The sequence below is a fragment of the Loxodonta africana genome, chromosome 2 (genome assembly GCF_030014295.1).
Source record: "Loxodonta africana isolate mLoxAfr1 chromosome 2, mLoxAfr1.hap2, whole genome shotgun sequence".
Lineage (NCBI taxonomy): Eukaryota > Metazoa > Chordata > Mammalia > Proboscidea > Elephantidae > Loxodonta > Loxodonta africana.
The window spans coordinates 305,314-329,005 of record NC_087343.1 but is presented as its reverse complement, the minus strand read 5'-3'; the positions used below and the strand labels follow the sequence as shown (position 1 = coordinate 329,005).

At 44.1% G+C, this 23,692-nt stretch overlaps 1 protein-coding gene across 2 annotated transcripts in view; it reads right to left on the bottom strand.

The window, feature by feature from the left end:
• The window catches only part of AHRR (aryl hydrocarbon receptor repressor), a 140,751-nt gene extending 119,601 nt beyond the window's left edge, over positions 1 to 21,150 (bottom strand). For both annotated transcript variants that reach the window (XM_064270268.1, XM_064270274.1), the window contains exon 1: positions 21,040 to 21,150. The gene's annotated coding sequence lies outside the window, so the exon portion shown is untranslated. The remainder of the gene's footprint in view (positions 1 to 21,039) is intronic.
• Between the last annotated feature and the right edge of the window lie 2,542 nt (positions 21,151 to 23,692).

Genomic DNA, 23,692 nt, shown 5'->3' with positions numbered 1-23,692 from the left:
GATGAAAAGCTGGCCATTCAAGAACCTCAATAAACCCCATATAGGATAGACCCCAAAAGAAAAACACCGAGGCATATCATAATCACACTTGCTAAAATGAAGACAAAGAAAAAACCCTGAGAGCAACTCGAGAAAAACAAATGGTCACATACAGAGTAGAAACAATAAGAGTAAGCTCTGATTATTTGGCAGAAACCATGCAGGCAAAAAGGCAATGGAATGACATATACAAAACCTTGAAAGAAAAAAACAATTGCCAACGAAGAATATATCCTGCAAAACTTTCATTCAAATATGATGGTGAAATTAGGACATTTCCAGATAAACAAAAATCAAGGGAATACATAAAAACCAAAGCAAATTTACAAGAATTATTAAAGGGAGTCCTTTTTTTTTTTTTTTTTTAGGTCTGAGAACAAACAACATCAGACCACAGCCTGAATTTAGGATGCAAGATTGTACCAGCCAGGTACCAACCTAGGAAATGAACTCTCAAGAACTATCCAAAACAAAAAAAATTGCAACAGGGAACCAGAGAGGTTAATCTATAAATGACAATGTCAGAAAAATAAAAGAGAGAATAAACAGTGTCTTAGTCATCTAGTGCTGCTATTACAGAAATACCACAAGTTGATAGCATTAACAAAGAGAAATTAATTTTCTCAGAGTCTACTAGGCTAGAAGTCCAAATTCAGGACGACGGTTGCAGGGAAGGCTTTCTCTGTCGGCCCTGGAGGAAGGTCTTTCTCGTCAATCTCCCCCTGGCTAGGAGCTTCTCTGCATAGGAATGCCAGGTCTAAAGTATGCTCTCTGCTCCTGGTGCTTCTTTCTTGGTGGTATATGGTCCCCAACTCTCTGCTTGCTTCCCTTTCCTTTTATCTCTTGAGGAAACTCCCTTTACCTTGGATCAGGGAGGAGACCTAAGTAAGGGTGGTGTTATGATCCCAGCCTAATCCTCTCAACATAAAATTACAATCACAAAATGGAGAACAATCACACAATACTGGGAATCATGGCCTAACCAAGTTGATAACACATATTTTTTGGGGGACACGATTCAATCCATGATAAACAATATAGGTGTAGAGCTTTCTAATGGAAGGGAAGGCAAGGCAATAATAGACTGGTTCAAACCTAGGAAGATAACGGTAAATTTCAAGGTAATCACAAAGTTAACAAACCTATTCATCAAAATAAAGAAGAAAAACATAAAGTCTCAAAGAAAACAAAATCTACAAAAACAAAAGAAATGAAAAAGAAATCCACAAACAAAAGGAACTCAGCACAGGAGAGTAAGAGGAACAAAGAAAATGTTAGCACCACCAAAAAAAGGCACTACAAAATGACAGCAATAAACTCACACCTATCAATAATTACCCTGAATGTAAATGGCCTACATGCACCCAGAAAGAGACAGTGACAGAATGGATTAAAAAACAGGGTCAATCAATATGCTGTCTACAAGAGACACATCTTAGAAACAAAGATGTAAATCTATTAAAAATCAAAGGGTGGAAAAAAATATATCAAGCATATAAATATCAAAAAAAAAAAGCAGGCATGCCAATACTAATCTCAGATAAAATAGACTTTAAAACAAAATCCACCATAAAAGACAAAGAAGAGCACTATATAATGATTAAAGGGACGATCCATCATGAAACTTAAACATAATAAACATCTATGCACCCAATGACAGGTCTCCAAAATACATAAAACAAATTCCAACAGCACTGAAAAGAGAAATTGACAGTTCCATAATAATAGTAGGAGACTTCAACACACCACTCTCAGTAAAGAACAGAACATCTAGAAAGAAACTCAACAAAGATACAGAAGAGCTAAAGAGCACAATCAGCCAACTTGACCTCATAGACATATAAAGAAGGCTCCACCCAACTGCTGCAAAGTACACATTCTTTCCCAACGCACATGGAACACTGTTCAGAATAGACCACATCTTATGCCACAGATCAACCCTCAACAAAATCCAAAACACTGAGATAATACAAAATATCTTCTGTGACCACAACACCATCAAAGTAGAAATTAACAACATGAAGAGTAAGAAAAAAAAAAAAATCAGTTACATGGAAACTGAATAATATCCTGCTTAAAAACCACTGGGTAATAAAAGAAATCAAAGATGGAATCAAAAAATTCCCAGAATCAAATGAGAATGAAAACACATCATACCAAAACCCTCAGGATACAGCAAAGGCAGCCCTCAGAGGTCAATTTATAGCAATAGATGCACACACCAAAAAAGAAGAAAGGGACAAAATCAAAACGTTAGCTACACAACTTGAACAAATAGAAAGAGAACAGCAAAAGAAGCCCACAGCCACCAGAAGAAAGGAAATAATAAAGATCAGAGCAGAAATAAATGACATAGAGAATAGAAAAGCAATAGAAAGAATCAACAAAACCAGACGTTGGTTCTTTGAAAGGATCAACAAAACCGACAAACCACTGGCCAACTGACAAAAGAGAAACAGAAGAGAATACAAATAACACAAATAAGAATGAAATGGGGGACATTACAACAGACACAACTGAAATAAAATGGATCATAACAGAATATTATGAAAAATAATACTCCAACAAACTTGAAAACCTAGAGGAAATGGACAAATTTCTAGAGACACACTACCTACCAAAACTAACACAAAATGCCATTGAAAATCTGAACAGACCCATAACAAGAGAAGAGATTGAAAAGGTATTTAAAAAAAAACAAAAAACTCCCAACCAAAAAAAGCCCTGGCCCAGATGGCTTCACTGTAGAATTTTACCAAACATTCAGAGAAGAGCTTACACCAGCACTGTTCAAACTATTTCAGAACATAGAAAAGGAAGTGATACTTTGGAATTCATTCTATAAAACCAGCATAAACCTGATACCAAAACCGGGTAAAAAAAAAAAAAAAGACACCACAAAAAAAGGAAATTACAGACCAATATCTCTCATGAATACAGAAGCAAAAATTCTTGACAAAATTCTAGCCAATAGAATTCAGCATCATATTAAAAAAATAATATACCATGACCACGTAAGATTCATACCAGGTGTGCAAGGATGGTTCAACATTAGAAAATCAATCAACATAATCCAACACATAAATACAAGGAAAGAATCACATGATCATCTCTATCAATGCAGAAAAGGCATTCGACAAAGTCCAAAACTGTTCTTGATAAAAACTCTCAATAAAATTGGTATAAGAGGAAAATTTCTGAACATTATAAAGGGCATCTATGCAAAACCAATGGCCAACATCATTCTTAATGGAGAGAGGCTGAAAACATTCCCCTTGAGAACAGGAAAAAGACAAGGATGCCCTTTATCACCACTCCTATTTAACATTGTGTTGGAAGTCCTAGCTAGAGCAATAAGGCAAGAAACAGAAATAAAGGGCATCCAAATTGGTAATGAAGAAGTTAAACAGTTCTTCTTTGAGAACGATATGATACTATACATAGAAAACCCATATGACTCCATGAGAAAACTACTGGAACTAATAGAAAGATTCAACAGAGTAGCATAAGATAAACGTACAAAAATCATTTGGATTCCTATACACCAACAAAGAAAACTAAGAAAAGGAAATCAGGAAAACAATACCATTTATAATAGCCCCTAAAAAAGTAAAATACTTGGGAATAAATCTATCCAGGGATGTAAAAGACCTATACAAAGAAAGCTACAAAACAGTACTGCAAGAAACCAAAAGAGATCTACATAAATGGAAAAACATACGATGCTCATGGATAGGTAAACTCAACATTGTGAAAATGACAATTCTACCCAAAGCGATTTACAAATACAATGCAATATCAATCCAAATACCAAAAACATTCTTTAAAGAGATGGAAAAGCTTTATCATTAACTTTGTATGGAAAGGGAAGGAGCCCCAGATGAGTAAAGAACTATTGAAGAAGAAGAATAAAGTAGGAGGATTTGCACTACCCGACCTCAGAACCTGCTATACGGCTATGGTAGTCAAAACAGCCTGGTACTGCTACAACAGATATGTTGACTAATGGAACAGAACTTAGAACCCAGATGTAAATCCATCCACCTATGTTCCCCTGATCTTCGACAAGGGCCCCAAATCCATCAAATGGGGAAAAGGCAGTCTTTTTAACAAATGGTGCTGGCAAAACTGGATGTCCATCTGCAGAAAAGTGAACCAGAACCCACGCCTCACACCACACAGAAAAACTCATTCAGAATGGGTCAAAGACCTAAATACAAAGCCCAAAACTATGAAATTCATAGAAGAAAAACTAGGATCAATGCCAGAGGCCCTAATACATGGCATCAACAGGATACAAACCAAAACCAACAGCACTGAAGCTCCAAAGGATAAGCTAGACAACTAGGATCTTCAAAAAAAATTAAACACTTTATGTTCACCAAAAGAGTAAAAAAAGAACCTAGACTGGAGAAAAAAACTTTGGCTATTACAAATCAGACAAAGGTCTAATCTCTAAAATCTACAAGAAAATCCAACACCTCTACAACAAAAAGACAAATAATCCAATTAAAAAATAGGCAAAAGAAATGAACAGACACTTCACCAAAGACATTCAAGCGCCCAACAGACACATGAGGACATCATCTCTAGCCATCAGAGAAATGCAAATCAAAACCACAATGAGATACCATCTCACCCCAGCATTACTGGCCCGAATCAACAAAACAGAAAATAACAAATGTTGGAGAGGCTGCAGGGAGAACGGAAGTCTTACGGACTGCTAGTGGGAATGCAAAATGATAAAAACCATTCTGGAAAATGATATGACACTTCCTTAGAAAACCAGAAATAGAAATACCATAAGATTCAGCAATCCCACTTCTAAGAATATTTCCTAGAGAAATGAGTCATCACATGAATAGACATATGCACACCCATGTTCATTGCAGCATTGTTCACAATAGCAAAAAGATGGAAACAACCTAGATGCCCATCAACAGATGAATGGATAAACAAACTGTGGTACATATATTCAATGGAGTATTACACAATGGTAAAGAACAAGGATGAATCTGTGAAGCATCTCATAACATGGATGATCTGGAGGGCATTACGGTGAGTGAAATAAGTCAATCATAAAGGGACAAATATTTGTATGAGACCATACTGTAAAAACTCATGAAGAGATTTACATACAAAAAGAAACAATATTTGATGGTTATGAAGGAGGGGAGGGGTGCGGATGGAAAAACACTTAATCGACAGTAGATAAGTGGTAACGTTGGTGAACTGTAAGATGGTATACAATAATGGGGAAGTCAGCACAACCTGTACAAGGTGAGGTCATGGTAGCTCCACAGACACACCCAAACTCCCTAAGGGACCGAATTGCTGGGTTGAGGGCTGTGGGGACCATGGTCTCAGGGAAAATTTAACTTAACTGGCATGATACAGTTTATAAGGAAAATGTTCTACATTCTACTTTGATTAGTAGCGTCTGGGGTCTTAAAAGCCTGTGAACTGCCATCTAGGATACTCCACTGGTCCCACCCCTTTGGGAGCAAGAAAGAATGAAGAAAACTAAAGACACAAGGGAAAGATTAGTCCAAAGGACTAATGGACCACATCTACCATGGCCTCCACCAGACTGAGTCCAGTACAACTAGATGGTGCCTGGCTACCACCACTGACTGCTCTGACAGGGATCACAACAGAGGGTCCGAGAGAGAGGTGGAGAAAAATGTAGAACAAAATTCTAACTCAAAAAGAAAAACCAGACTTGCTTGCCTGACAGATACTGGAGAAACCCTGAGAGTATGGCCCCTGGACACCCTGTCAGCTCAGTAATGAGGTCACTCCTGAGGTTCACCCTTCAGCCAAAGATTGAACAGGCCTGCGGAAGAAAACAAGACCAAAGGGGCATGCCAGCCCTGGGGCAGGGACTGGAAGGCAAGAGGGTACAGAAAGCTGGTAATAGGGAATCCAGGGTTAAGAAGGGAGAGTGTTGACATGTCATGGAGTTGTTAACCAATGTCATACAACAATGTGTGTACTGTTTGATGAGAAAGTAGTTTCTTCTATAAACCTTCATCTAAAATTCATTTTAAAAAAAGAATGCACAAGAAAACTACTGAACCTAATAGAAGATTTCAGCAAAGTATCAGGCTACAAGATAAACATACAAAGATCAGTTTGGGAGGTGGGGCCGAGATGTCAGAGTAGTCAGACACTTCTGGTGAACCCTCTTACAACAAAGACCTGAAAAAACAAGAGAAACGATTATATTTATAACAAGCTAGGAGCTCCGAACATCACAGGCAAAGTTAGAAAACAGACTTAGCAGCAGGGGGAGGGAGAGATGGTTCAGAAATGGAGAGGAATTGCTGGACCCGAATCGCCGGAAACCTTCAGGCGCTATTCACGCGAGCGGCTGCAGCAGGCTGGTGGTAGCATTCGGTTGCAGTTTCCTGGGGATAAACAGCCAGCTGCACGGCCTACTCACACCTCCGGAACCAAAGAAGAACGGCTCTCTAGGCAAAACCTGAGTACTTGCATATAGTTTACCACGCCCCCACACCCCAAGACGGCTTCACAGGCTGTTGATTTCCCTGGGCCTGAGACAGGCCCTGCTCTGCATCCTCAGCCATTCTCCTGGCCTTGAGGGAAAAGATAATCCACCAGCTCCACTAAGCTAGGGAGCTCAGAACAGAATCAGCTCCTGTCCAGGCATAAATGGTCTGTGGGCCTTGAATACCTTGCACCCCTGCATGGGCCTGTGTGGGCCTATTTCAGGAGAATAGGCTCTTGTTGGCAGGCTGCAGCTGTTTCAGCTGTGTGGTAAAGAGGTGGGTATTTGGTGTTTGACACTGCTTTGCCTATTAAACAGGGTCCTCATCTACCCACATCAGGGGCCTAAGGACTGGTGGCTCCATTCAGGTCACTCAGCCACCCGTGACAGGGGTCTAAGGATAACTGGTACCTCCCAGTCATTACAACCAAAAGCAATGGCTGCCCATGGTCCGGCTGCAGAACCCACCCACCTGTGCACTCTAGGGAACAGGGACGCACTTTCCTCACAGTCTCTCGGGGGATGGCTGTCAGTCTAATGCCTTGTTCAGAGCGTGACCCCCTACTGCAACCAGATACCTCTACCTACACCAATCACCCCTGCCCCTCTAAGTCTGTACCATACACTTGATGACCAGCTACCTGGACACCTGAGCTGAATTCATACAAGAAAAGTGAATGGACTCCTAGACTGATATAAATGGTAACACCTCTAGCCATCTGTTGACAGGATGTTAGAGCATCAAAGGTGAAAATAATCAAGCTAGCTTACTCAAGCAACCCATTTGGGTATATCAAAACAAAACAAAGCAAGAAGCTAGGATACAGTAAGCAAACATAAAATAAACTAATACAATAACTTATAGATGGCTCAGAGACAACAGTCAATATCTAATCACATAAAGAAGCAGAACATATTTGCTTCAACAAGCTCTCACAACAAAGAATCAAGGAATCTTCTGGATGAAGGTGCATTCCTGGAATTACCGGATGCAGAATACAAAGGATTGATATATAGAATTCTTTAAGACATCAAGAAGGAGATCAGGCAATACACAGGACAAGCCAGGGAACACACAGATAAAGCAGTTGAAGAAATTAAAAAGGTTATTCAAGAATGTGAAAAGTTTAATAAGCTGCAAGAATCCATACAGAGACAGCAATCAGAAATTCAGAAGATTAACAATAAAACTACAGAATTAGACAATTCAATACAAAGTCAGAGGAGCAGAACTGAGCAAGTGGAAGGCAGAATTGGTCAGAGGGAAGATAAAGCACATGGCATCAATATATTTGAAGAAAAATCAGATAAAAGAATTAAAAAAAATGAAGAAACCCTAAGAATCATGTGGCACTCTATCAAGAGAAATAACCTATGAGTGATTGCACTACCAGAACAAGGAGGGGTAACAGAAAGTACAGAGAGACTTGTTGAAGATTTGTTGGCAGAAAACTTCCCTAATATCGTGAAAGATGAGATGACATCTATCCAAGATGCTCATCGAACTGCAGATAATGAAGATCTTAAAAGAAGTCACCAAGACATACTATAATCAAGCTTGCCAAAACCAAAGAAAAAGAATTTTAAGAGCATATAGGGATAAGCGAAAAGTCACCTACAAAGGAAAGTCAATATGAATAAGCTTGGACTGCTCGGCGGAAACCATGCAGGCAAGAAGGCAATGAAACGGCTTATATAAAGCACTGAAGGAAAAAATTGCCAGCCAAAAATCATACAACCAGCAAAACTGTCTCTCAAATATGAAGGTGAAATTAGGACATTTCCTGATAAACAGAAGTTTAGGGAATGTGTAAAAACCAAACCAAAACTAGAAGAAATACTAAAGGGAGTTCTCTCATTAGAAAATCAATAATATCAGATATCAACCCAAGACTAGAACAACGAACAGAGTAATCAGATGTCAACCCAGATAGGGAAACCACAAAAATAAATCAAGATAAAAAAACGATCAAAACAAGGAAACAGCGATGTCATTATTTACAAGAAGACAACATTAAAACAATAAGGAGGCACTATGAAATGCAGTCATAGAGCTTTCCTATGGAGAGGAAGACAAGGAGTTGGAAGAAATAAAATTTAGGTTTAAACTTAGAAAAATACCGGTAAATGTTAAGGTAACCACAGAAGAGAGTAAAGATTCTACTCAACAAAATAAAATACAAGTGAAAAAATAAAGACAAAGCAGAAACAAAATCAACAACTATGAATAAGAGGAAAAGACAATATATAAAGATAAACTACTCAGCACAAAAAATTAAGTGGGAAAAAGAAACTGTCAACAACACACAAAAAAGACATCAAAAAGACAGCGCTAAACTCATACCTATCCCTAATTATGCTGAATGTAAATGAATTAAATGCACCAATAAAGAGACAGAGAGTGGCAGAATGGATTAAAAAAAACATGATCCATCTATATGCTGCCTACAAGAGACACACCTTAGACTTACGGATGCAAAAACTAAAACTCAAGGATGGAAAAAAAATATCAAGCAAACAACAATCAAAAAAGAGCAGGAGTGGCAATATTAATTTCTGAAAAAATAGACTTTAAAGCTAAGTCCACCACAAAGGATAAGGAAGGACACTATATAATGATTAAAGGGACAACATACCAGGAGGATATAACCATATTAAATATTTATTCACCCAATGATAGGCGTGCAAGATACATAAAACAAACTCTAACAGCATTAAAAAGTGAGATAGCTTCACAGGAGTAGGAGACTTCAACACACCACTTTTGGTGAAGGACAGAACATCCAGAAAGAAGCTCAATAAAGACTCGGAAGATCTAAATGCCACAATCAGCCAACTTGACCTCATAGACATATACAGAACACTCCACCCAACACCAGCCAAGTATACTTTCTTTTCCAATGCACATGGAACGTTCTCTAGAATAGACCACATATTAGGTCATAAAGCAAGCCTTAGCAAAATCCAAAACATTGAAATATTACAAACCACCTTTGTTAACCATAAGGCCATAAAAATAGAAGTCAATAACAGAAAAAAGCAGGGAGAAGAAATCGAACACTTGGAAACTGAACAATATCCTGCTCAAAAACGACTGGGTTATAGAAGACATCAAGGACGAAGTGAAGAAATTCATAGAATGCAATGATAATGTAAAAACTTCCTACCACAACCTTTGGAGCACAGCTAATACAGTGCTCAGAGGTCAATTTATATCAATAAATACACAAGTAAAAAAGAAAAAAGGGACAAAATCAAAGACTTATCCCTACAACTTTGAATAAATTAACAAAATTGATAAACATTTGACCTAACTGTCAAAAGAAAAACAGGAGAGGAAGCAAATAACCCAAATAAGAAATGAGATGGGCGATATTACAACAGACCCAACTGAAATTAAAAAAATCATATCAGATTACTATGAAAAATTGTACTCTAACAAATTTGGAAACCTAGAAGAAATGGATGAATTTCTAGAAACACACTACCTACCTAAACTAACACAAACAGAGGTAGAACAACTAAATAGACCCATAACAAAGAAGAAATTGAAAAGGTAATCAAAAAGTGCCAACAAGAAAAAAGCCCTGCCTGGGATGGCTTCATTGCAGAGTTCTACCAGACTTCCAGAGAAGACTTGACACCACTACTACTAAAGGTATTTCAGAGCATAGAAAAGGACAGAATACACTCAAACTCATTCTGTGAAACCAGCTTATCCCTGATACCAAAATCAGGTAAAGACACCACAAAAAAAAAGAAAATTACATACGTTAGATACAAAAATCTTCAACAAAATTCTAGCAAATAGAATTCAACAACATATCAAAAAAAAAAAATCACCATGATGAAGTGGAATTCACACCAGGTATGCAGGGATAGTTCAACATTAGAAAAACAATCTATGAAATCCATCACATAAATAAAACAAAGGACAAGAACCACATGATCCTATCAATTGGTGCAGAAAAGGCATTTGACAAAGTTCAACACCTATTCATGATAAAAACTCTCAGCAAAATAGGAATAGAAGGAAAATTCCTCAACATAGTAAAAGGCATTTATATAAAGCCAACAACATCATCCTAAATGGAGAGAGTCTGAAAGCATGCCCCTTGAGATCAGGAACCAGGCAAGGATGCCCTTTATCACCACTATACTCAACATTGTGCTGGAGGTCCTAGCCAGAGCTACTAGGCTAGATAAAGAGATAAAGGGCATCCAAATTGGTAAGGAAGAAGTAAAAGTATTCCTATTTGGAGATGACATGATCTTATACAAAGAAAACCCTAAAGACTCCTCAAGAAAACTACTGAAACTAATAGAAGACTTTAGTAGAGTATCAGGATACAAGATAAACATACAAAAATCAGCTGGATTCCTCTACACCAACAAAAAGAACATCGAAAAGGAAATCACCAAATCATTACCATTTACAGTAGCCCACAAGAAGATAAAATACTTAGGAATGAATCCTACCACAGACATAAAAGGCCTATACAAAGGAAACTACAAGACACTACTGCAAGAAACCAAAAGAGACCTACGTAAGTGGAAAACATACCTTGCTCATGGATAGGAAGACTTAATATTATAAAAATGTCTATTCTACAAAAAGCGATCTTATAGATACAATGCAATTCTGATCCAAATTCCAACGGCATTTTTTAATGAGATGGAGAAACAAATCACCAACTTCTTATGGAAGAGAAAGAGACCCCGGATAAGTAAAGCATTACTGAAAAAGAACAAAGTGGGAGGTCTCACTCTACCTGATCTTAGAAACTATTATACCACCACAGTAGTCAAAACACCCTGGTGCTGGTACAACAACAGATACATAGACCAATGGAACAGAATTGAGAATCCAGACATAAATCTATCCACATACGAGCAGCTGATATTTGACAAAGGCCCAAAGCTTGTTTAATGTGGAAAAGACATTCTCTTTAACAAATGGTGCTGGCAAAACTGGATATCCATCTGCAAAAAAATGAAACAAGACCCATACCTCACACCATGCACAAAAACAAACTCAAAATAGATCAAAGGGCTAAATATAAAACTGAAAATGATAAAGATCATGGAAGAAAAATAGGGACAAAGCTAGGAGCCCTAATACATGGCATAAACAGTATACAAAACATTACTAAAAATGCAGAGGAGAAACTAGATAACTGGGAGCTCCTAAAAATAAAAAACCTATGCTCACCCAAAGACTTCACCAAAAGAGGAAAAAGATTATCTACAGAGTGGGAAAAAGTTTTTAGCTACCACATTTCCAATCAGCATCTAATCTCTAAAATCTACATGATACTGCAAAAACTCAACAACAAAAAGACAAATAACCCAATTAAAAAATGGGCAAAGGACATGAACAGGCACTTCACTAAAGAAGACATTCAGTAGCCAAAAGATACATGAGGAAATGCTCACGATCATTAGCCATTAGAGAAATGCAAATCAAAACTACAATGACATTCCATCTCACTCCAACAAGGCTGGCATTGATCCAAAAAACATAAAATAATAAATGTTTGAGAGGTTATGGAGAGACTGGGTCACTTCTACACTGCTGGTGGGAATGTAAAATGGTACAACCACTTTGGAAATTGATTTGGTGCTTCCTTAAAAAGCTAGAAATAGAACTACCATACGATCCAGCAATTCCATTACTCAGAATATATCCTAGAGAAATAAGAGCCTTTACATGGACAGATATATGCACACTCATACTCATTGCAGCACTGTTTACAATAGCAAAAAGATGGAAGCAACCAATGTGCCCATCAACAGATGAATGGATAAATAAATTATGGTACATTCACACAATGGAATCAGATCGATAAAGAACAATGATGAATCCATAAAATATTTCATAATATGGAGGAATCTGGAAGGCATCATGCTGAGTGAAATTAGTCAGTTGAAAAAAGGACAAATATTGTACGAGACCACTATTATAAGAACTCAAGAAAAGGTTTAAACACAGAAGAAAATATTCTTTGATGGTTATGAGAGTGGGGAGGGAAGGAGAGGGGTTCTCACTAATTAGATAGTAGATAAGAACTATTTTAGGTGAAGGGAAAGACAACACGCAGTACAGGCAAGATGAGCACAACTGGACTAAATCAAAAGCAAAGAAGTTTCCTGAATAAACTGAATGCTTCGAAGACCAGTGTAGCAGGGGTGGGGGTGTGGGGACCATGGTTTCAGGGGACATCTAAGTCAATTGGCATAATAAAATCTATCAAGAAAACATTCTGCATCCCATTTTGGAGCATGGAGTCTGGGGTCTTAAATGCTAGCAAGGAGCCATCTAAGATGCATCAATTGGTCTCAACCCACCTGGAGCAAAGGAGAATGAAGAACACCAAAGACACAGGGTAATTATGAGCCCAAGAGACAGAAAGGGCTACATAAACCAGAGACTACATCAGCCTGAGACCAGAAGAACTAGATGGTGCCCGGCTACAACCGATGACTGCCCTAACTGGGAACACAACAGAGAACCCCTGAGGGAGCAGGAGAGCAGTGGGATGCAGACCCCAAATTCTTGTAAAAAGACCAGACTTAATGGTCTGACTGAGACTAGAAGGACCCCTGAAGTCAGGGTCCTCAGACCTTCTATTAGCCCAAAACAGGAACCATTCCCAAAGCCAACTCTTCAGACAGGGATTGGACTGGACTATGGGATAGAAAATGATACTGGTGAAGAGTGAGCTTCTTGGATCATGTAGACACATGAGACTATGTGGGCAGCTCCTGTCTACAGGGGAAACGAGAGGGCAGAGAGGGTCAGAAGCTGGCCGAATGGACATGAAAATAGAGAGTGGAGGGAAGGAGAGTGCTGTCTCATTAAGGGGAGAGCAACTAGGAGTATGTAGCAAGGTGTATATAAATTTTTATATGAAAGACTGACTTAATTTGTAAACTTTCACTTAAAGCAAAATAAAAATTATTTAAAAAAATCAGTTTGATTCCTCTACACCAACAAAGAGAACGTCAAAGAGGAAATCACCAAATCAATACCATTTTCAATAGGCCCCCAAGAAAATAAAATACTTAGAAATAAATCTAACCAGAGATGTAAAAGGCCTATACAAAGAAAACTACAAGACACTACTGCAAGAAGCCAAAAGAGACCTATATAAGTGGAAAAACATACCTTGCTCATGGATAGGAAGACTCAACCTGGTGAAAATGTCCATTCTACCCAAAGCGATCTACAGATACAATGCAATTCCTATCCAAATTCCAATGCTATTTTTTAATGAGATAGAGAAACAAATCATGAACTTCGTATGGAAAGGGAAGAGGACCCAGATAAGTAAAGCATTACTGAAAAAGAACAAAGTGGGAGGCCTCACACTTCCTGATTTTAGAACCTATTATACCGCCACAGTAGTGAAAAGAGCCTGGTACTGGTACAACAACAGATACACAGACCAGTGGAACAGAATTGAGAATCCACACATAAATGCATCCACCTAGGAGCAGGAAACCCTGGTGGTGTAATGCTTAAGTGCTACAGCTGCTAACCAAGAGGAGGGCAGTTCAAATCCGCCAGGTGGTCCTGGGAAACTCTATGGGGCTGTTCCACTCTGTCATATAGGGTCGCTATGAGTCGGAATCGACTCGACGGCAGTGGACTGGGTGTATGAGCAGCTGATATTTGACAAAGGCCCAAAGTCAGTTAAATGGGGAAAAGACGGTCTCTTTAACAAATGGTGCAGGCACAACTGAATAACCATCTGCAAAAAAATGAAATAAGACCCCTACCTCACACCATGCACAAAAACTAACTCAAAATGGGTCAAAGACCTAAATATAAAATCTAAAACGATAAATATCATGGAAGAAAACATAGGGACAATGCTAAGAGCCCTAATGCATGGCATAAACAGTATACAAAACATTACCAACAATGCACAAACACCAGAAGAGAAACTAGATAACTGGGAGCTCCTAAAAATCAAACACCTACGCTCATCCAAAGACTTCAACAAAAGAGGAAAAAGACAACCTACAGACTGGGAAAAAAGTTTTGGCTATGACAAATCCAATCAGTGTCTAATTTCTAAAATCTACAAGATATTGCAAAACCTCAACAACAAAAAGACAATCCAATTTAAAAATGGGCAAAGGATATAAACAGGCACTTCACTAAAGATGACATTCAGGTGGCTAACAGATACATGAGGAAATGTTCACAATCATTAGCCATTAGAGAAATGCAAATCAAAACTACAACGAGATACCATCTCACCCCAACAAGGCTGGCATTAATCCAAAAAACACAAAATAATAAATGTTGGAGAGGCTGTGGAGAGACTGGAACACTTATACACCGTTGGTAGGAATGTAAAATGGTACAACCACTTTGGGAATCAATTTGGCACTTCCTTAGAGAGCTAGAAATAGAGCTACCATACTATCCAGCAATCCCACTCCTTGGAATATGTCCTAAAGAAATAAGAGTCTTCACACGAATAGATATATGCACACCCATGTTCACTACAGCACTGTTTAAATAGCAAGAAGATGAAAACAACCAATGTGCCTATCAACAGATGAATGCATAAACAAATTATAGTATATTCACAGAATGGAATAGTACACAACAACAAAGAACAACGATGAATCTGTGAAACATTCCATAACATGGAGGAATCTGGAAGGCTTATGGTGAGTGAAATTAGTCAGTTGCAAAAGGACAAATATTGCATGAGACCACTATTATAAGAACTTGAGAAAAGGTTTAAACACAGAGGAAAACATACTTTGATGGTTACAAGGGTGGGGATGGAGGGAGGGAGAAGGGTATTCACTGATTAGATAGTAGACAAGAATTATTTTAGGTGAAGGGAAAGACAGCACACAATACAGGGCAAGTCAGCACAACTAATCCAAAAACTAAGTTTCCTGAATACAAGCAAACACTTCAAGGGACAGAGTAGCAGGGGCAGTGGTCTGGGTTCCATGGTTTCAGGGGACACCTAGGTCAACTGGCATAACAAAGTGTATTAAGAAAACGTTCTGCATCCCACTTCAATGAGTGGCATCTGGGGTCTTAAATGCCATCTAAGATGATCAAATGGTCTCAAACCACCTGGAGCAAAGGAGAATGAAGAACACCAAGGATAAAAGGAAAATACAAGCCCAAGAGAAAGAAAGAGCCACGTAAACCAGACTCCATCAGCCTGAGACTGGAAGAACTAGATGGTACCCGGCTACCACCAATGACTGCCCTGACAGGGAACACAACAGAGAATCCTTGATGGAGCAGTGGAAAAGTGGGATGCAGACCTCATATTCTAGTAAAAAGACCAAACTTAATGGTCTGACTGAGACTGGAGGGACCCCAGAGGTCATGGCCCCTGGAATCTCTGTTAGCCCAAAACTAAAACCATTCTGGAAGCCAACTCTTCAGACAAAGATTAGACTGGACTATAAGACATAAAATGATACTGGTGAGGAGTGTGCTGCTTAGCTCAAGTAAACACAGGAGACTATGTGGGCAGCTCCTGTCTGGAGGTGGGATGAGAAGGCAGAGAGGGGCAGAAGCTGGTTGAATGGACACGGGAAATACAGAGTGGAGAGGAGTGTGCTGTCACATTGTAGGGAGAGCAATTAGGGTCACATAACGATGTGTGTATAAGTTCTTGTTTGAGAAACTGACTTGAATTGTAAACTTTCACTTAAAGCACAAATAAAAAAAGTTGTTGGTCTTGCAAAATTCAATCATCCAATCTCCAGCGTCATTTCTATCACCAAGACCATATTTTCCAACTACTGATCCTTCTTCTTTGTTTCCAAATTTCTAATTCCAATCACCAGCAATTATCAATGCATCCTGATTGCATGTTTGATCAATTTCAGACTTCGGAAGTTGGTAAAAATTTCTTCATCTTTGGCCTTGGTGGTTGGTGCAACAATTTGAATAACAGTTGTATTAACTGGTCTTCCTTGTAGCGTGTGGATATTATCCTGTCACTGACAGCGTTGTACTTCAGGATAGATCTTGAAATGTTCTTTTTCACGATGAATGCAACACCATTCCTCTTCAAGTTGTCATTCCCAGCATAGTAGACCATATGATTGTCTAATTCAAAATGGCCAATACCAGTACATTTCGGCTCACAAATGCCTAGGATATCCATGTTTATCTGTTCCGTTTCATTTTTGATGATTTCCAGTTTTCCTGGATTCATACTTTGTAATTCCAGGTTCCGATTATTAATGGATGTTTGCAGCTGTTTCTTCTCATTTTGAGTCGTGCCACATCAGCAAATGAAGGTCCCGGAAATTTTACTCCACCCACGTCATTAAGGTCGACTCTACTTTGAGGAGGCAGCTCTTCCCCAGTCATCTTTTGAGTGCCTTCCAACCTGGGGGGCTCACCTTCTAGCACTATATCAGTGAATGTTCCGCTTCTATTCATAATGTTTTCACTGGCTAATGCTTTTCAGAAGTAGACTGCCGGGTCCTTCTTCCTAGTCTGTCTTAGTCTGGAAGCTCACCTGAAACCTGTCCTCCTTGGATGACCCTGCTGGTGTCTGAATACCGGTGGCATAGCTTCCAGCATCACAGCAACACACAAAAGCCGCCACAGTAGGACAAATCGGCAGGCAAGTGGTGGAAGAGGAAAATAAGGGAATAGTATTCCCATAAATTCAACCACTTAGATGAAATGGACCAACTCTTTGAAAGACATACACTACCAAAACTCACTAAAATGTTGTTGTTGTTAGGTGCTGCCGAGTCGGTTCTGACTCATAGCGACCCTATGCACGACGGAACGAAACACTGCGCCACCCTTACAATCATTGTTATGCTTGAGCTAACTGAAATGTATGTGTGTGTATATATATATACGTAAATAACTTGAATAGTCCTACATCTGTTTTTAAAAATGCAATTTGTAGTTTAAAATCTTCCCACAACAACAAAAACTCCAGGCTCAGGTGGTTTTACTGGTACATTCTATCAATTTAAGTAAGAAATAATACCAATTCTCTGCAATCTATAGTAGAAAAATGAGTAAAAGTTTAATATTGCCAACTCATTTATGAGGCCAGCATTACCCTGATACCAAAACAATTAGAAAAAACTACAGACCAATATTTCTCATGAACATAGACACCAAAAATAATCAATTACGCATTATTAAATTGTAGCCAGCAATACATAGAAAGGACGATACATCAGGACAAGTTGGGTTTCTCCAAGGGGTTCAAGGCTGCTTCAACATTCAAAAATCAAACACTAATTCACTATATTAACAAACTAGAGAATAAAATACATGTGATCATCTCAATACATGCAAAAAAAGATTGACAAAACCCAACATCCATTCATGATTTAAAAACAAGGAAACAATTCTTATCAAACTAGGAAGGAACTCCTCCAGTGAGTTTTGCAGAGAGGGGAGCAGAGGATGGCCTAAGACCTGGGGGGCCTGTGGGGTCCCAGAGGGTGAGACTGGGGGGGCATGGGGGTCAGGGGTGAGACTAGGGGTTTGTGTGTGTGGTCAGAATGGGTGAGACCAGAGGGCATGTGGGGTCAGGGGGTCAGAGCTGGAGGGCGTGCTGGGTCAAGGGTGAGACTGGGGGAGGGGGTGACCAGGTAGAGAAGGAGAGGAAGAAGAATGGCTGAAGGATGAGCTGTGTGAGTTGTGGGGATGGGGTCGATCAGCAATGTTGCAGGCAGGTGCAGTGGGGTGAGACCGATGCTTTGGAAGGCCAGGCCTTCTCAGAGGAGTGATGGTGTGGTAGCCCGTGTTGTGCCGGCGCCAGCCGCCCTGCGTCACCATGTGCCTGCTCCGTACCCATCTCCACAAGCGCTTGGCAGGCGAAGCTGCCAAGGCCATCCGACTGAACGCAGGGCCTTTGGCTCAAACAGGAAACTCCCAAGGCCGCGCCCGGCCTGCCCCACCCCAAGGGCAAGCAAGGCATCTCCCCGCGCACCGCACCCGCTGCAGAGACGGGCGTGCACAGTGAACCCCGGCTGACCGCACCACTGAATCCACCGGCCTAGCCCAGCCTCACCCCCAAGGGAAGCGGGCCTCAGGGCAGGAACTGAGGAGGCAGAGGAGATGCCAGGCGCCAGGACACCCCCGTGGGTGAGCAGGCGGGCCCACTCTCCTCACTTTCCCCAACTCGGTTCCCTACTTCAAGCAGCAGGGCCCCTGCGAGGGGCCGCACTGTCCTGCCCGCCCTCAGCCTCAATACCAGCTCCTTCTTGGCTGGCCCCCAATCCACACACTCATGTCTTCCTCCCCCTGCCACCCCCACCCCATTCTCCCTGGTGGCAGCATGGACGTCTCTGGCACAAGAGCTCAGAACCCACCCTCGGACGCCCAGCTTCCTGCTCCGTGTACATTCGGGCCTTGGACCCTCACAGCCCCTCTGCCTCCACCATGACGCCTGGCCCGGCCTGGATCCCTCCCGCTGGCCCTGCCCGGTGACCTCCGCTTAGCCTGCGATGCCCGCCTCAGGGTGCAAAGCGCGCTCACAAAGCCCCCTTCCCTGAAGTCTGCAGCTCAGCTCTGGGGACCTGCCAACGCAGGCCATCATAAGAAGCACCAAAGCTGATGAATAATCTGCAGAGTATTGGGGTGGGGGGCAAGGAGGGAGAAATCACAGGAGCCCCGGGCCCCGCGGCCTCCTCCCACACCCGCTGCCTCTCACCCACCGAGGACTGGGCCTCCTCTCTATGGAATGAGTCGTTACTGAGATGCCCGCTGAGGCAGGACTCCCGGGGGGCGGGGAGGACCCTCCCCTCAGGGCTCCTGGATGCTCGGGTGGCCTTAGAGGCTGTCAGGGAGAGGGTGCCCCCCCCCGCCCCGCAATGCGCTTTGAGTCTCAGAGAAGTAGTTTTTACAGAACCTTTTTTCTTATGGTAAAAATAATATCTGATCATTTTAGAAAATGCAGACAAGCACAAAAAACTTAAAATATCCACCTTCCAACTCCCCCCCCCCAAGATACCAGCACATCTGCAGGTAGGGCCTGGGCACCCCCCCCCCCCCGCCAATGCTCTGTCTGGGAGTCCAAACTCTACCAGCCGTCTCTGCGCCCCTGGACAGGTTACCCCCTCAACCTCTTTACCCCTAAATTGGGGTCACTGAGTTCTAATCCACCAGACACTCCTTGGAAACTCTACAGGTTGTTCTACTCTGTCCTATAGGGTCGCTATGAGTCGGAATCGACTCGATGGCAGTGGGTTGGTTGGTATACCAACCATGCCTGCCGCAGGAGGGTGAAGGGAACAGCTTTGCCTGTACATGGCGCCCCACCCCCACGACTGCTGCTTACTGGGGCATCCCTGCCCTGAGGGCCGCCTCACAAGGGGGCCATGAAAGTGAGTGCGGGGCTGGGACAATACTGGGCAGAGACATGGGCAGGTCACCCCACCAGGGAGAGTCAGACGGGTGGGCAAGCCACCCAGCAAGCAGGAGGGAGGGAACATCCTCCCCGACCACAGCCTGTAGCTGGTCACTAGTGACCATCCCGAGGAGCCAAGGCCCCTCGCTTCCCCTCCATGTGACAGGACTTTGGGCTGCCATAGCTGGACAAGGGCAAATGCCACCTGGAACCAGCCCCTGGAACCCTGGGAGGGACAGGCTGGGAGAAGTGGGCCGTGCAAGGCCTTAGACCAGGATGGGGGGGCGTCCCCTGGTCCATGCCCTGCCTTACTGGGGACCCCCAACAGATCCCAGCTGAACGCTGAGGACGGCAGTGGGAAGAGGGCCTGGCAACTCAGAGGCCCAGGCTTCCACAATCCACAAAGTATCCAAATCTGGGATATTCAGTCACTCCAAATAAGAAAGTAAGAAAATATATATTTTGTGTGCCACTAACAAAAACGGAGATAATTCCAGCAGGAGGACTTCCCCTAAGGACAGGACCCCGATGGTGCTCCCTCCCCTGCCCACGGGGAAGAGGCTCTGCCTGGCACTCCCATCCCTGCCTGGAGGCCCCCTCCATCCGGGTCTGCACCCCCAGCTCTCAACATGCCCGGTTCAGCCACCCAGGGAGGAGTGAGGCCTGTTAGAAGCCCCCTGCCAGCGTCTGCCACAAACATTTTCCAAAAGAAGTTGGGTTAGGGGCCAAGTGCACTAGCAGACTCCCCTAGAGCAGCGGGTGAAATCAGAGGTCAGGGGCACAGGGTTTTTGATTCATGGGGTAGGGGTGGGGGTCCTCCCACAGGGACCTGAGGAAGATGCACTGGGACACGCTTCCCTCAAAAAAACCGTTTTATTTTGGAATGAGAAACTACCCCTAGAACCCCAGCGCTCCTGCGGTCCAGTGGCCTCTGAGCCTCGGGGTGCGAAGGTGGGTGGAGCTGGGCGCACAGAGGGAAGAGGGTCCGGGCTCCGCACGACGGGCATCACCGAGTCTCCCGGGGGTTCTCGGTCCCGGGGACGTCCCCCGGGGATGGCTCAAGGCGAAGCGAGCCAACAGAGCACCCCCCATGGCACTTACCGGGCTCAGCGGGGCCCCTCGGAGGCTCAGGCGTGCCCGCTAAGGGAGCCGGCACGGGTGCAGGGCTGGGGCAGCGTGGCTGCGGGCGCTCTCATCCCGGGACCAGGTGGTGGCGGCGGGCGCGGTAGGGCTGTCCCCTCGCACGCTAGCCCGCCCCTGCTCGCGGCCCCACCCCGCAGCGGACAGCCTGGGGAGGCGGCAGGGGGCGCACGCGTGCAGTCCCGCCCAGCCTGCCAGCGTCGCCTGGCGCTCCGGGCTCTCCACCTGGTCTACCGGCTCGGGGCAGGGAGGGATCCTGCCCTGCGCCTCACTGGAATGCGCCTGTTGGGGTGGGGAGTCGTGCCATGTATCCCTCGCGGCCCTGCGCGCACAGGCCCAGAGTCACCCCCCGCCCTGCACGCGCCCTAGTGGGGGTCCGGCCCCGCGCCCCTTGCAACCCTCCCGGGGTCTTTCGTTGCCGGTGGGGCCGCGCTCTGCGCCTCTGGACACCCCCTGCTCCCGGCCCGAGCTCCGCACCCTCTTCTGCCCCGCGCGCACAGGCCCCGGGAGGCCCCACAGAAGCTGGTCGCCGTTCCCTCTCCCCGCCGCCGGCGCTCCTCGCACCCCGCGCGTGGACCTCCGGCCGCGGTAACGTGGGTACAGCGCGCCCCTCCCCTCCTGGTCCATGGGGTCACTGTGAGAATAAAAAAGGACTGAACGATTTTGTAAACTATAAAATATTAATATAATACTTATTGACCCAAATCGTTCCTCCTGAGTTTACCCGGGGACAACGCAGCAGGCCTAGATGTGCTGCGGGCGAGGCCACAGCATTCGAGGGCGCCCCTCGTCAGGGACATGTGGGGTCCCACAGGGTAGTGTCCGCGCCGGGGGCACGGAGGCCCCCCTACTCCTGGACAGCCCCCCACGCACTCTGACCACAGGCCCCCCCTGGGACCCTCACGACCCTCCCCCACGTCCTTATGTGTCTGCCCAACTTCCGCGGGGGGCGCCCCCAAGCCGCAGCGCCACTGCCCTCACTGGGGCCCGCCGAGGAGTCGCCCGACGCCCCCTCGTGTCCAGTCCTCTCTGGGCCCGCGCTTGGCCGGTCAGCACCGCCGCGGTCTCCATCCAGGCGGCCCAGGCCCGGTGCCCAGCGGCCACTTCCGCCGGTTCTCCTGGTGCGTACTGCCGCCCCCTGCAGTCCCTTCTCAGACCGGTGGATCACGCCTGCCTGGGGTCAAGCTCTGGGTAAACCCAGTCTTCCAGGCGGCCCTTGAGCCTTCCTCCATCCACCCTGGCCTACTGGGTGTCCTCTGAACAGGATAGGCGGGACTGCCTCAGGGCCTTTGCACGGGCAGACTTCGCCTGAAAGGATTTTCCCCAGATATTCCATGCCCAGTCTCTGTTACTGGCTGTCGCTGTCGCCTCCCTGTCCTGTTTTTCACACTGTTGATTCTGCTGGAGTATGCATTTGCTTCCAGCTCATCCACGAAAGTCAGGCCTATCTGCACGCGGTGGGGCGGGAGTGCTGGGGGAGGTCTTCACATGGCTTTTTGACATGCAGACATCCAGCTATATTGTACTTTTAAATTGTTAAACCTAGAGCACTAGATCTCATTTTTGCAAAGTGCGTCATGCAGATAAAAGGTTTGGATGGCTCACTCTGAGATTTCTATTTTTTTTAATTTTTAAATTTCTGTAATCTCTGAATAGTTTTGCAAGAAGCACGTAGTATTTTTCTAATCAGTGCCCGGGGTAGGTAGAATCACGGAGCTGCAAAGGGCAGGTGAATCTGAGGCTGTAGGAAGGCTGGCTGCTTGGGGAGGCCAGGGACCCTGGGCTCTTAAGTGTGGTAGGGGACCTCTTGGAGCTTTCTAGCTCAAAGGGCACTTCCCTAAGTGGGAAGACAGCACCTCCATTTCACAGTGAGCCCCTCCTAGTCTCCAGTCCCGCCCACCAGGGAACCAGCTGGAAAGAGACGGCTCCTCAATGCTACTTCCCGTGGCAGGAGCGGCAGGAGCAAGGCCGGTGAGGCTGCACAGCTGAAAGTACAAGAGAAAATGGCAACCTCCACCCTTCTCTCAAACTGCGCACAGAGCACAGGCCCCACCCCTGGCTGCACCCTCTGCCTCTCCCCAGGGCCCCGCCCCTCCAGACCCTCAGGCAGCCAGGACCCTACAGAAACTGTACAGAAACTGTCAGCTGAAGTCTTGACACTCTTGGCCCACTCTCCTCCATTCAGAGGAGCCCTTTCATCTGCCTGGAATGCCCCCACCCCTCCCTCAGTTGTCCTGTCTCCTCACTTTCTTCAGCTTAAAGGTCTCCTTCCAGCAGGGCCTTGGGCTGGCTACCCCACTATCACCTGACAGTTGGGTTTATTGCCTCTCCCCTTCCCCAGTGTAGTGTCTGTGAGGGCAGAAACTTATGTCCTCCTTGATCCCTGCTTTGGCCCCAGAGCCCAGAACAGCCTTGTGGGTGGAGAGAGAAGGGAGGAGGAGAGGAGCGAGGGCCAATTTTTCTACTGTAGTTTTATTCCCCTTCTTGTATAATGCTCCCCCAACAGCCCAGATAGCATAATGACTCATTTGATCAGTTTGTCACTGTCTCCCCAGAACCTCTGTAAAAGGTCTCTTCATGAGTTTCCCAGAGGTTTTAATAAGATGGAAATCCA